Raw genomic sequence first — 15,214 nt, forward strand, 5'->3', positions numbered from 1 at the left:
CTTACCCTTCTTTGCTTCCAGCACCTTTCGTAGATTTATCTCTCCTTATATCCTTTACATATCTTTGACACCTTCCCATACTCTCACTGTACCCTACTGTTTATGCAATTTTTCGTAAGTTTTTCCTCCCATAAAACCTCCCTTCCCCTCCCTAATCATGCCACATCTGTACACCTACACCCTCTCCCCTTACTTTTACTTCTTCCTTTCAGATTCTCCATCCCACACTTCACCCACGGCACACACTTTTCCACAGACCTACCCATACCACACACCCTTCCACCCAACTCCTCACCTTCCGCCTAGCCTGTACATCTCTCCACCAACCCTCTCCCTTTTCCTACTCTCTCTCTCTCTCTCTCTCTCCTTACCAGTATCCATACCTCTTAGAGTACTTTTTTTTCCTCTTTATCCCACACTCTTACCCACACACATACCTCAACTCTCCCCCCTTACACTTTGTCACTCACTCTTTGCTTCTTTCACCCATTTCCTTCTCACCCACTCATTTTTCGCCTGTCTTCACACATCTTCACGGATTTTTCTCTGCTTCCCTCCCTACCATTTTCCCTCCTACCTAACGCCTTCCCAGCCCCCAGCCCTCATATATCTCTCCACCAACCGACTACTCCCCAACCACTCTCTTCTCACGAATCTCCCCACACCCCTCCGCGTACTTTCTCTCGCCCTTCATCTACATTCCCTCCCCCCTTCCCTCCCCTGACATATCTCTCTCAGCAAGGCCAAATCTCGTCATATTTTAGCTCCAGTTGGCATCTTGGTGGGTTTTCAATGAAGGTGGGTTCCGTGGGGCGTTATAACTCCCGCCTGCATTATGAGCAACATTTGCAACCCGGAGTCCGGACATTTTCTGTGCGGTTAAAGCGGTATTTCGTGGACGCGGGTTTGTATGGCGGTGTTTTGGTTGTGCGCTGTTTGTGTGTACTGGAAAATGTTTGTGTATATCTGTGCTTTGAGACCGTGTGTGTGTGTGTGTGTGTGTGTGTGTTCAAGCGCAACAATGCCATGCTGAATGCAGTCTTACCAGCCTAGTGTGTTGGCTGATTGCTAAATATTATGTGATATTGAAGTCACACTGTTGGCTACTGTTGCGAGGTGTTGAACATACCATTCTCTGCAGTGTTATGGTGTGGTGCTGAGGTGTTGCACATACTTTGTCTGCATTGTTCGGTGGTGTTATCCTGCTTCACATACCATTTTCTCCAGTGTTTTCTTGTGAGATGTTGCATATATCTTTCTCAGCAATGTGTGTGGTACTGCGAGGTGTTGCAATGGGGTGGCAAAATAGTGTGGTGGAGTAATGTGGTGTGGTGTGGCTTGTTGTGGTGCAGCAGTAGTGTGGTGTGTTGCGGTGGTGAAGTAGCCTAGTGTGGTGTATTGCGGTGGTGAAGTAGTGTGATGTGTTGTAGTGGAGCATTGTGATGTGTTGTGTTGGACAAGTGTAGTGTGTTGCGGTGGTTTAGTGTGTTTTTTGTGATGGTGGAGTAGTGTGATGGTGTAGTGTGGTGTGTTGAGGCCTAATGCGATGTGTTGTGGTGGGTAGTGTGGTGTGCGATGTGACAGTGTGGTGTGTAGTGTAGTGTTGGTGTACAGTAGTGTGGTATGTGGTAGTGTAGGGTGTACGGTGGTGATGTAGTGTGTAATTGTCGGATCTGGTGATGTGGGTAGTGCTGAAGTGTGATGTGGAGTAGTGAGATGTGGAGAGCAGGTGAGTGTGGAGTGTGGTGTGGGTGGTGGAATGAGATGTGGTGGTGGATTATCATTTTGTGGAGTGGTGAGGTGTGGATGGTGAGAGAATGTGAACTATGTATGAGGATGCTGGTAGCCTCCATACTGTATATCCATGGTAAAGTTGGGGGATGTGGGCAAGAGAGAGAGAGAGAGAGCGTACATGTGTGTGTGTGTGTGTGTGTGTGTGTGTGTGGGTGGGTGTGGGTGTGCAAATAAATGGCGTGTATTTACGTAAATATACTCGTAATGGGGTTTGGAGCTCGATAAATTACACTTAACTACAAATGTGTGTTTATAACTCGCCCAGGGTTTATATAGACCTTGAAACGGACACACATGTGAGATACATACACTAGTAAATGATAGGAAGGTAAGATAAATATAGAAAAGTAAATAGATAAAGAAATTCCTTGAGATAATGATAAGTTGGTTGAATGACTCATAGTTTGATATTAAGAGACAGTAGACAGACACTTAGAAATGTGTTTGATTGATTGGTTGACTGATTAACTGACTGATTTGTTGTATGGAAGATTCAGGGGTAACTTTCACACACTAGCAGACATACGGGTCATCATCACAGTAGGTCAGTGTAGACAGATGCAGGCAGAGTGATGTCCATAGTCTACTGGTAATGCAGTATCCATCTATCTTCATACATTTATACACAGATCTGAATATGTATAGAAGACAGGCATTCAGGCAGATAAACAAAAAATACCGGTAAGAGTTGAAAAACAAAAACTGATGGCTCCATGTGCACACACACACACACACACACACACACACACACACACACACACACACACACACACACACACACACACACACACACACACACACACACACACACATACCAGCTGGTAAGTTCATAATCATCTGTAAATTTAGCTAGGACAGCCAGAGACACAGAGAGATACAGGCATAAAGATATTGTGTACAGACGCAGAAACAGACATCCAGACAGACATGTGTAACAGACTTGGATACACAAAGCCAAAGAGACCTGAGTAGACGGCTATCCAGACAGGCATGTGTACTTGTATTTACTTGAATTCGTCCCCATTACTGCGGGCATACAGCTCCAGTTTATTCATCAATGATCTTCTAAGCTGTACATCTAACCCTATCCACTCATACGCTGATGACTCCACCCTTCACCTTTCCATTCGGTTCCCGCAACGCCCATCTCAACAGTTACTTCAAGAAACAAGGGATGAGGCTATGGCACACCTAATGTCTGACTTGGCTCGTATCTCTGACTGGGGTAAAAATAATATGGTTGTCTTTAATGCATCTAAGACTCAGTTCTTACACCTATCAACCCGACAAAATCTTCCACAGGTATACCCATTAATGTTTAATAATATTCAGCTTAATCCTGCATCATCCTTGAACATGCTTGGGGTTTCATTTACTCAGGACTTATCTTGGAAAGATCATATTACATCTCTTGTAAACTTTGCTTCCAAGAGATTGGGTGTGCTAAGCCGACTCCGCTCTTTCTTTACCCCTGCACAATTGTTGACTCTATACAGAGGTTTTATCCGCCCCTGTATGGAATACAACTCTCATGTGTGGGGAGGCTCCCCACATACAGCTCTTCTCAATAGGGTGGGGTCAAAGGCTTTTCGTCTCATTAACTCTCCTCCTCTTACTGACTTCCTTCAACCTCTGTCTCTTCGCCGCACTGTTGCATCTTTATCTCTTTTCTGTCGCTACTTTAATGGTCACTGTTCCTCTGGTCTCCTTGCATTCCTCCACCTCTACGACGGGCGCGTTGCACCCGTCTGGTAGTAAACTCTCATCCCTTTTCTGTCCAACTCTCTAATGCAAGAGTTAACCGTTACTCCCAGTCTTTCATTTATGCAACAGGTCAGCTCTGGAACTGTCTCCCTCTATCTGTATTTCCTGCTGCCTATGATCTCCAGTCTTTCAAACGCAATGTGTCCAGGCATCTCAAAATGATCGGATCTTGAATTTGGCTCTCTATTGTATTTTGTTTTTCTCTTGGAGGGAACTGTTACTGCGGGCTCATGGCCTTTGCTTCCTTCTTTCTCGCATAAAAAAAAAAAAAAAAGTTTAGCCGCTCTTAACCAATTTTCTGTCAAACTCTCTTGTGAAGGAATTAACTGGGTCTCTGTCATACGCATACACAACTGGATAGCACTAAGCGACCCCTCCTAATCTCCTTCCCTTGACATTGACCCTCATTTTTTTGTGTATTAACTGCAGTGTGTCCAGGGCGAGATGGATGGGTCTTGTTCTTGCCTTTCTTTGTGCTTCGCTGCTTATGGAACGGACCAGCTCTTCAGTAGCTTTTGGTTCCCTCTATCTTTACGAAATATATACAGAAATAAAATTGAATATACATAAAGTTTGGTAAGCAGATAATCGCAAACAGACAGACACATGCATAGACAGACAAATACATACAAGCAATAGGGAGACAGACACAGGCCTAGACAATAAACTCAGACAAGCAGTTAGAAAGACAGACAGACACATAGACAAGCAAAAAAAAAACTGACAGACATTTAGAAAGACAGACACAAACACAGAGACAAACAAACACATCGACAGCAATAGAAAGAGAGTCATACACGTCAACAAAAACGACAGATTCGGTTAAATGTCCCTGTTTTTTTTACCAGGTAGCAGTAATTCCCACCTGATTGATTACGGTGTGATGGTGGTGGTGGTGGTGGTGATAATGGAGGTAGTTGTGGTGGTGGTAATGGTGATATTTTGGTGGTGGTAATGGTGGTAGTTGTGGTAATGATGATGGTGGTAGTTCTCTCTGTGCTGGTGATGACTCATGTTAGAAGTGGTTATACTCGTAACTGCGGGTATAACGCTGATGGTTAAAGGTGAAATATTTGTAGTTGTGGAAATGTTGGTAGTTGTGGTAGTAATGTTGATAGGTGGGGTAGTGCTGGTAGTTGTGGGAATCTTCGTAGTTGTGGTACTAACATTGATAGGTGGGGTAGTGCTGGTAGTTGTGGTAGTAATGTTGATAGCTGGGGTATGCTGGTAGTTGTGGGAATGTTGGTAGTTGTGGTAGTAATGTTGATAGATGGGGTAGTGCTGGTAGTTGTGGTAGTAATGTTGATAGGTGGGGTATGCCGGTAGTTGTGGGAATGTTGGTAGTTGTGGTAGTAATGTTGATAGATGGGGTATGCCGGTAGTTGTGGGAATGTTGGTAGTTGTGGTAGTAATGTTGATAGCTGGGATGATGCTGGTAGTTGTGGGAATGTTTGTAGTTGTGGTGGGTGGTGCTGATAGTTGTGGGAATGTTTGTAGTTGTGGTGGGTGGTGCTGATAGTTGTGGGAATGTTGGTAGTTGTGATAGTAATGTTGATAGGTGGGGTAGTGCTGTTAGTTTTGGGAATGTTGGTAGTTGTGGTAGTAATGTTGATAGGTGGGGTAGTGCTGGTAGTTGTGGTTATAATGTTGATAGGTGGGGAAGTGCTGGTAGTTGTGGGAATGTTAGTAGTTGTGGTGGTAATATTGATAGATGGGGTAGTGCTGGTAGTTGTGGTTATGTTGGTAGTTGTGGTAATATTTGCTACAAGGTACAGGACTGTGCTTAATGGTAGGCCTAACAGAGATGATGATAGTGGTGGCGATAATGGTAGTGGTAGTAATGGTGCCGGTGAGTTTGTACCGATGCGGTACCTGAGGCCGTGGTGTGGTGGTAGTTTGTGTGTTGGTGATGGTAGTGGTACTTGTCGTAATCGTGGTAGTGTTTGTAGGAGTATTGGTATGTGTGAGAGGTTTTGTGGTGGTATTGTGAAGGTTGTGAGGCAGGTAAGCAGTGTGGTGAGGCAAATGTGGTGGTGTGGTGAGACAGGTGTGGTGGTGTGATTAGGCAAGTGTGATAGTAAGGCAGATGTGAGGGTGAGGCAGTTGCGAGAGTGAGGCAGGAATGGTGGTGAGGCAGGTATGGTGGTGAGGCAGGTATGGGGGTGACTCAGGTATGGTGGTGAGGCAGGTATGGTGGTAAGGGAGGTATGAGGGTGAGGTAGTTGTGTGGGTGAGGAAGGTGTGATGGTGAGGCAAGTGTGATGGTGAGGCAAGTGTGATGGTGAGGCAGGCATAGAGGCAGGCATAACGGGTGTGGACGCAGCTGAGGCAACACAGTGAGGCAGGTGCAATTTGCAGTAGTCAGCAGTTTTATTTTTCCTCGATCACCTGATGCCCTGGAGATGTGGGCCTGGGGAGGGGAGGTGGGAAGGAGGGGGAGGTGGGGGAAGGGGGAAGGGGGTTATGGGACGGCTAGGGAGGTGTAGGTTGGTGTGGGAGGGAGAGGAGGGGAAGAAAGAAAGAGGAAGGGAGAAGAGGAGAACAAAGGAAAGCAGACAGCAACAGAGATTTTTTTTTTTCCAGGCGTATTGATTCTTTCCAGGCTTATTGGTCCTTTGGAAGCTGTTTGCTGTTGGGTAGATCAAAACAAACGTGACTCTTCTGCGAGTGAAAAACAAAGACATGAAAGCAGGAAAGGGAGGAGGAAGAGAGAGAGAAAGGGGAGAGTACGAAGGGAGAGGAGGCAGAGCAGAGGGCAGAGGGGTGTAGGATAGAGAGGGGGGAAAAGAAGAAAGGGGGGGGAGAGACGAGCGAGTAGGGTGGATAGGGAGGGAGAAGGAAGGAGAGTTTTGGGGGGGAGTTTGGAAAATAAGGGGGAGAAGGACTCTAAAGAGGGGGGAAAAGGGCGGGGAGAGAGAAGGGACGAATTTTGACTTGTGGTGGGTTGGAAGCGAACGAGGAACAAAAATGGTAAGGAAAGAGGAGAAGGGATATGAGAGAGGAAGGAGAAAGGGAGGGGAGGAGGATAGGGACGAAGGGAGAGAGAATGACGTGAGAGAATGTATAAAGGAAAAGAGAGAGATAAAGGGAAGCTTTGTATGAAGGAGAGAGAGAGAGAGAGAGAGGGGGGGGGAATAAAAATGTGGAGGAGTAGGAGAGGGGAGAGGGTGGAGGAGAGAATGTGTGGAAAAGAATGTAAGGTCAGACAGGATGAGAACAAGACGGGGAAGAATGTGTGTGTGTGTGTGTGTGTGTGTGTGTGTGTGTGTGTGTGAGAGAGAGAGAGAGAGAGAGAGAGAGAGAGAGAGAGGGGGGGGGGAGGGAGGTGCTTGAGAATTTTTGGCCAGAGGTTATCGGCTGGAACAAGAAATGGGGGGGGAGAGGGAGGGGAAGTGGGAGAGGGAAGGATGAATGGATTATGCGGCGTAGGGAGGGGGAGGGAGGGCGTGATGCAGGAGGGAAGGAAAAGGAGAGGAGGAAAGGAGAGGAAGGAGGTGTGTTGGAAAGGAAGGAGGAAGGAGGGAAGGAAGAAAAAGAGATGGAGGGAAGGAAAGGAAGGAGTGAAGGAAAAGAAGAGAATGATGGAAAGGAGGTAACGAGAAAAAGGAAAGGATGTAGGAGCGCGAGGAAGGAGGCAATGTTAAGGAGAGGAGAGGAACGGAGAGAAGGAAGTGGAGTGTTGTACAGAGGAGAAAAATAAGATAGAGAGGAGGAAAAGAAAATGAGAAGAGGGGAAGAAAGGACGGTATAAGGAGCGATGGTAGAGTGCTATAGAGAGAAGAGCAGTAGTAAAGGTGGTACTGAGAGAGAGAGAGAGAGAGAGAGAGAGAGAGAGCAAAGTTATAGGAGTGTTATTAAATACCTTGGAGTCACCACAACACAGCCTCCTTCCCTGCCTCCTATATTACGCTATAAAGGCCGCCTGTCTGGGTACGAACCCCTTTGAAATACTACACGCAGCCTTCCCTCCTGTTTCACCATAAATGCAGAGCTCCTGTTTTACTGTTAATAGTAATTGTGTCTCGAAACTGAGTTTTGTGGATATTCAGAACTATCAGATGCTCTACGCCTTTTGCATTGCACTTCATCGTGACTAACACTGTATTCTATCGTTAATCTTTTGTTACAGCTCAATATCCCCTTCATAATAGTCTTTCATAACTAGCACCATACTTGGGAGCTCACAGTTCAAGATTTGTTAATTTTACACAAAGTTATAGTGACAAAGCATGGTATGCTATTGACGTCACGATAAGAAAGATTATATGGATATAATAATAATAATAATGATAATAATAATAATAATAATAATAATAATAATTTATTATTTATTATTATTACCAAAACAGAAATGGTCCACATTTTGTTTTGATTACCTCTATCAAATTTATATTACACATTTATTAAAGTAAATAAGTTTTGCACTAATAAATTTCTGTGCCCTCAGAATAACGAGGTAGCGAGCGTTGTGTCCTGTGCCAGTATTCGTAGGTAATTTCTGTCTGTCTATTGCCAGACGACTCAATCCCATAAGGTGCGGCCACGAACAAATCGCCTCCACGTCGCCCAGTCCTCCGCCGTTTCACTGACCTGCTCCCAGCTCACACCCCCCTCTCTCATATACCTCGTAGGCAATTTATACTGCAATATTGGCCACTAATATACAGTATATGATGACACCAGATTCCTGGGTACTCAGTAATACCAGGTATACTGAGAAATTTAAAGTACTGTACACTCGTTTTTCTATTTTTGTAAACATATTTTTTGTTATATCACATGTTCTCGTACTTCATGCAATAAAGTAAAATTATTTGCCATCACATTAAATTTCTGCGTTCTCAGAGTTACACGTAGGGCAGTAGTCATATACATTCCAGGGCTCTTGTGTTTAGCCCACGAAGCGAATAATAATAATAATAATAATAATAATAATAATAACAGCAATAAAAATAATACGCTTATAACCCATCCCTGTACTGTTCTAGGTTAAAGTTAATAATGTAATGGATACAATTATGGTCATGCTAATTTCATGGTTGTTTATGTGGTAGTAAAGCTCACTTAATTTCCGCTGTGTGTTTATTACGCGGGTAGGTAATGTTTTAGGTCGTGTGTGTGTGTGTGTGTGTGTGTGTCTAATTTTTGGTAACTTTGACTCCGTAATCCGATGATACATTTGCTTATTTAGTCTTACTGTATATACTGACAGTTTCAGTCAGGTTAGGATAGACTTCGAACTGGAGAGGTTAAATACAGCCTTCATAAACTCCCTCACTACAAGGGTACTCCATTTGAATAAATCGTCAGGTAGAAGCGAGAATTTATTAGAAAAGTTCCCTGTGATTTGGATGGACAAACTTAGAAACTTGATAATTTGTTGGCTGGTGGCTGTTGACCATATCAAGGCCAGGTTTCAGACTGAAGGTCACAGGCAAAAGAAGAAGTTCACTGGAATGAGTAGAATTCTGTCCCAAACGTGCGATTGCTTTCCCCCCCCCCCCTACCATTTTTACCACTGTCTGCTTCAAATGCCTTCTTTTTCACGGTTTATGCCTTCTTGTCTGTCCCGATGTTCTCTTAACCAACACTATCTTCTTCAAAAATCTTCTGTTCCACTGTTTGTGCTTTGCATCTGCCCTGCCCACCTCCTAACCCCCCGATGACTGTTATGTGCAGTTACGGACAATGGTTCAAGAAAATACTTCAACACTTATGATTTTCAGTGACTGCTAAGGGAGGCTTGATAACGTGGCTCACAGGTAACGCCATGATACAATGCGTTAGGGGGTGAAAGCAACAAATGTTCCCTGCAGTATACAGTAGACGCAGCTAAAAATTAGAACTTGTGTGGAAGGTTGTACTTTATTTTTTATTAGTGTACTAAATTGGCTAATATACTTTTCCCTTTTTTCAGGTGAGTGATGGATCTGCTGTGGTCACAGAGAGGATGGTGGTGGTTGTGATGAAGGGAGTACTATATTATTATAGCCAGTTTTTTCACTAGACGGAACTGGGTCACTCATAACTTGGACACTAGGCTGTACGAGTGTAATGGTTGCGTGAAATTCCATGTGCCTTAGTTATGAATTTGGTACGAAATTTAATTGGTTAAAAATGAACCTCCAATCCCAGTGCACTTGGCCACCAGCTGAGTTTAAATACTTAGGGATCTCTAGGAAGATCAAAGTAAATGAATTGTAGTTGTACTCATTCTTTATTAGTAACTATACAAGTTACGGTAAATTATTCCACCTCTGATGCCTGATGGCCAAGTGGGTTAAGGCATTCCAATCAGATGTCGCCCAAAAAGGCTTAAGTAAAAGTGATAGTTAATGTTTAATGCTCACATATTACCAACCAAGGAAAAGCGACTGGTCAACTTTCCTTAAATGTCTGGACTACGCTCGTAATGGAGCAGTAAAGGATTGGATAATGGCTGGATGAATGGATATATTAATGGGTGGATGGATGGATTCACTACCAAAAAATTGAGCGTCATAGCGTGTTTGCTTTATTTTGTAGTAACCTTATTTTCTTTTGCTAAATTTAGTTTGCCTTATAACGTGAATGTATTGTGTTTGAATTCTGGCTCTCTGGGTCTTGATATATTTTGCATAAGTTGTAGTTATTCCGAGCACGTCCAGGAGAGGGGGGGGAGGGTTGAGGGTGCCTGCCTGCCTTCCTGTCTCACCCACACCTGCTGTTTCACTTCTTCCCTGCCTTACTACCGTCCTGCCTCATATCTCCCCTGGTCTCACCCTGTCTCTTTCCTCTCACTATTTTACACCCATCCTGCCTCACATATATCCCTCCCTTGCTCTGATAACGCACTTTCTGCCTCACCCAGCTCTGACTTCATGCCTACCCTTCCTGCCTTACTCCCTCCATTCTCATACCTTTCCTGGTCTCACGTCTGTCCCAGTCACATACACCTGCCTCACCCTTCCTGCCTCACACACTCGCATCTCACATCTCCTTCTCTCATATTCCTCCTTGCCTCATAAGTTTCCTGAGCTGTCTCACACTCGCTCCTTCATGCACATTACCCTGCCTCCTACATTTCCCAGTTTTCCCTGCTCCCCCCCACCCCTCCTCTGTCCCCTCACACTGTTCAGACTGCATGAAGGCCAAACCTCCTTCTCCAACATCCCTTCCTTTCCTTCATCCCCCCTTCCTTGTCTCCTACTTTTCCTCCCTCCCTCCCATCTTCCATACGTCACCCTCCCTCTCCCCTCCATCTACACACCTTCCCTCCCTGCTCTCCATCTCTTAACACCATCCGCCCATTTTCTCCTTCCCATTGTTTCCTCTTTTTTTTCTGCCTCACAAAGTGCTTTTTATCTCCCGTTCACACTACTTCCCTTCCTCCCCTTCTCCCCCCCCCTCCACACTACCTTCCTTCCTCCCACTCAACATTCTTCCTTCTCTGCCTCCCTCCCCCTTTCTTCCCAGCCTCTCATCCTATCTTCCTTCCCCCTCACCCCACTCTGGCTCCTTTCCTCCTTCCTGCCCCGCCTGTCTGTCTGTTCTGTCACCTATCCCCCCTCCTTTTACCTTTTATTCTCTCTCTCTCTCTCTCTCTATCCCGTACCATTTTCTACCTTCTACTCTACCTTATCATACTGTGCCTCTTTCTCTCTCTCTCTCGCCTGCCACCCAGCCTGCTCTCCACCCACCCTGTTTGCCATCATCTGTGCTTACAACCCTACTTCGCCACCCACCCTGCCTGCCACCCATCCTGCTTGTCGCCCATCCTGCCTGTCTCCCTCACTGCCTGCCACCCACCAGTGCTACCACCCACCAGTGCTACCACCCACCAATGCTACCACCCACCAATGCTATCACCCATCCTGCCTGCCACCAACTCGACCTGCCACCCATCCTGCCTACAATAAACACTTTCTGCAACCACTCTGCCTACCACAAACACGTTCTACCACCACTCTGCATACCAACCACCATGCCTGCCACCAGTACTCTCTGCCACCCACCCTGCCTACCACCAACGCACTTTGCCAGCCACCCTTCACTTGCCATTGAGGTGGTGTCACGCGAGGCTACCTGATCCCCGGCTGGTGTGACCGTCCGTGTGGAAACGGGGGTAGGGGCGGGGTAGGGTAGAGGAGAGGGGGGGAGGCAGGGTCTGGGGAGAGGAGAGGTGGACCGGCTGGGGAGAAGGGGGAGGCAGGGGATGGTGGTTTGGGTGGTAGGGGAGTATAAAGTGTGTGGTTCAAGAAATTTGTTAGTGGTGTTAGGTTGAATACTGTGACGGTGGCAGTGGTAGGAATGATGATGGTATGTGACAGTGGTCGTGGAGGGTGTTAGGTAGTGGTAGTAGGTGGTGGCTGGGAATTACAGGGAGGGACGTGGTGGTAGTGAATGGTGGTAGATGGTAGTGGTGGTAAGTAAGAAATATTGGGTGGTGATGGTGGTGGAGTGGTAAATGTGAGAGGTGGGTGGTAAGTGGTACGTGGAAGGTAATGAGGTTTTGTGTGTGTGTGTGTGTGTGTGTGTGTGTGTGTGTGTGTGTGTGTGTGGTGGAAGTGGTTGTGGTGGTGATGTTAGTAATGGAGTGGTAAGTGTGATGGCTATGTGGTGAGTGGTAGCCTACACTGAAGGGAGGTGGGGTGTGTGGTTGGTGATGGTGGTGGATGGTGGATTGTGTGTGGTAAGGGTGGTCGAGAGGTGGAAATTGAGAGTTAATATAGGCTGTCAGAGGCAATGATATGTATTGGCACGTGTGTATTGACAAGCTAAGTGGTACACGACGGTGGTGGCACAGTGGTATTGTGGTTTGTGGTGTGGTGATGTAGTGATTAAGGCACTGAGCCCTAGACCCTTTTGTGATTATATTCTAGCCATATCATAACGATATTATTGATCTTAGGGTAAACTTTTTAAATTGGAGGGAAGAGAAATAGCCTTGATTATATTCTTGAATACAGAAGGCTTTTCCTGAATAGCCAAAAATCGTCTGGCAATGGTAAGAATAAACTGAAGAGGACGTTAGCTGGTTCTAAAGGGTTAGATGACGTACCATATTCAGCTGATTTATTCTAGCCAATCTAGACGATTTTATTCAAGTTGCGATAGGCATTTCGGACTGGAGGAGTTTGGTACGGCCTTCATTATCTCCTTAATTATGAAAGGTGTTTCCTAAGCAGAGAGAGGCTGTGGCTTATTCGATAGAAATGTGGTTTGAAGTTCTAATAGACCCAGGTTCGAGTCCCGGCTGGGGCAGGGAACAATTTAAGGATCTGAATTTCATCAAGCAGACTTTACTGATCTACCAGAAGACCCGCCGATATGTAAAAATACCCCCGCTAATACCAATACATCATTCCTATGTGAGACAGTCCTAGCAAGTATTCAGTATGAACGGTGGATCTTAGCGCTGGTGATGACAGCTGGAGGAGTATGGTGTGTTGGAGGACAAGTTGGTCGGAGGAACGAGCTGTGAAGTTTATGCCCAGAGTCGGACGCATTATATCTATCTGTCTATCTGTCTATCTATCTATCTACCTATCAGTCTATCTATCTATATCTATCTATATCTATCTATATCTATCTATCTATCTATCTATCTATCTATATATATATATATATATATATATATATATATATATATATATAAAGATGACTAAAAAGTCAGGGCACACAGGGAAAATCCTTTATTTTTGTTATTACGTCAGTGCGCTGATAGTTGTACATCTTCAAATGTACGAAATATTCACCGTGAACATCATAACACTGCTGCAGACGTGTGTCTCAGTTTTTTAGCACTTGTTAACGAAAAATAGGCGGACGGTTGTGCGGTGCCATACACCACACCACACCACCACCTTGCCGGCAGCCTGCATCTTTGCTGGGGATAACCAGTGAGTTGCAGCGCGCCAGTACTGCCAGTTTTGTTGGTTTACTTCGACATCAACATAACAGTTTGCCTCGTCACTAAACAGGATGAACGTGGAAAAGCAATTAAAAATAACAGATTTTTCCTGTGTCCTGACTTAAATCACCCTGTACACACACACACACACACACACACACACACACACACACACACACACACACACACACACACACACACACACACACACACACACACACACACACACACACACACACACACACACACACACACACACACACACACACACACACACACACACACACACACACACACACACACACACACACACACACACACATATAGGTAGATAGATAGATAGATAGATAAAATCGTCTGAAGATAGAAAATAAGCATTACATCCTAGGGTTAAAAGGGTCAGAGCTGCAGTGGAGAGTGGTGGTATGGTGATATTGTAATGGGTAGTGTGTATTACTAATGGTTTGCTGGCTGTGTGATGGTGAGGGTAGTGGTGTGGCTGATGTGGTAGAGATTGCATGGTTAGTAGGGTAAATCATTTGTGGTTTATTTTTGTTTCTACCAGACGGTTTTAGTCAGCTTATGAAAACATCCCCTGTAACGGAAGGGTTAATGAAGGCTATACATAACTCTCCAGTTCAGAAAGACTCGCATAAGTTGAACAAAATCGTATGAAGTTTGCAGGAATAAAATATCGGTAAGAGTGCGTCATCGGAGAATCATCCCATGGTTGTAAGAATAAACATATAAAGGCCTCATTGTACCGGTAATGGAGTGATATATAGCGTGTAGCCTGGGTGGTGTAAGATGAGCCAGCTTTACACGGTCAGTTTGGAAGCGTGGAGGGGCTGGTGTGTGGCAGGTGTTCACGTCATATTACCGACATTTATACCGCTGAATATCCCTCCTGATATGGATGGGGTTCAACCAGCAGTGATATTAATTAGGTGCCGGTGGTGTTAGTGGCTGCCGTTAAAATGGTTTTTAAGGGTAAGCAGTGTGGAGTGAATTAATGTGGATGTTAAATAGTGACGAATGGAGATAAATGTATGAATCTGATGACAGGAGATTCCAGGCATTTACTTTTTATTACCAGTCGTGTTGAATTTTTAGGTTAGGCAGTGGCATTAGATAGACACACCCTTGTAGCAGTGTGGTGGCAGTGGCAGTGATATGGTTGTTGATGGCGACTGGGGTGGTTTGATGGAAAAAATGGTTGCGGTGGGTGATAGGTAATGCCGTCAATCCGGGACATCTCTTGGTGTAGTCTTGTTAATTCCAGACGATTTAGCTCGACTTAGGAAAGACCCCTTGTTTTGCAGAGCTTAATGAAAGCTATATGCAATGTCACCAGTCTAGAAAGTCTGTCCTAAGTTGAATAAAGTCTGTTTGTCTTAAGAATAAATCATAAATGGCGTCCCCGGGTTGAAAAAGTTAATCGTTTGACAGTCAGGATTTCTCTTAGTTGAATGGAACCCTTTGAATTAAATATAAGTGAGATACCTAAGGCTGCGGAAGGTGGTGGCAGTATCAGATAACGATTATAAAGTGGCTGTGATGCTGGTGGTTTTGTCAGGGAATCAGTGAGGGCAGGGCAGGATGTACTCTGGCGGGTTGCATGACTAGTACGGTGATCAGTGTTGGTAATGTGGACAGAGGGTGGCAGGTTGCACGGATGGCGGAGGCAGATGGCAGGCGGCAGAGAGGATGGAGGGGGGTGGGGCAGTAGGAGACGTATCCCTTCCGTCTGGAGCGTCTCTTTAA

Source organism: Coenobita brevimanus, chromosome 58 (genome assembly GCF_032717465.1).
Source record: "Coenobita brevimanus isolate Jiangsu-jjx chromosome 58, ASM3271746v2, whole genome shotgun sequence".
Lineage (NCBI taxonomy): Eukaryota > Metazoa > Arthropoda > Malacostraca > Decapoda > Coenobitidae > Coenobita > Coenobita brevimanus.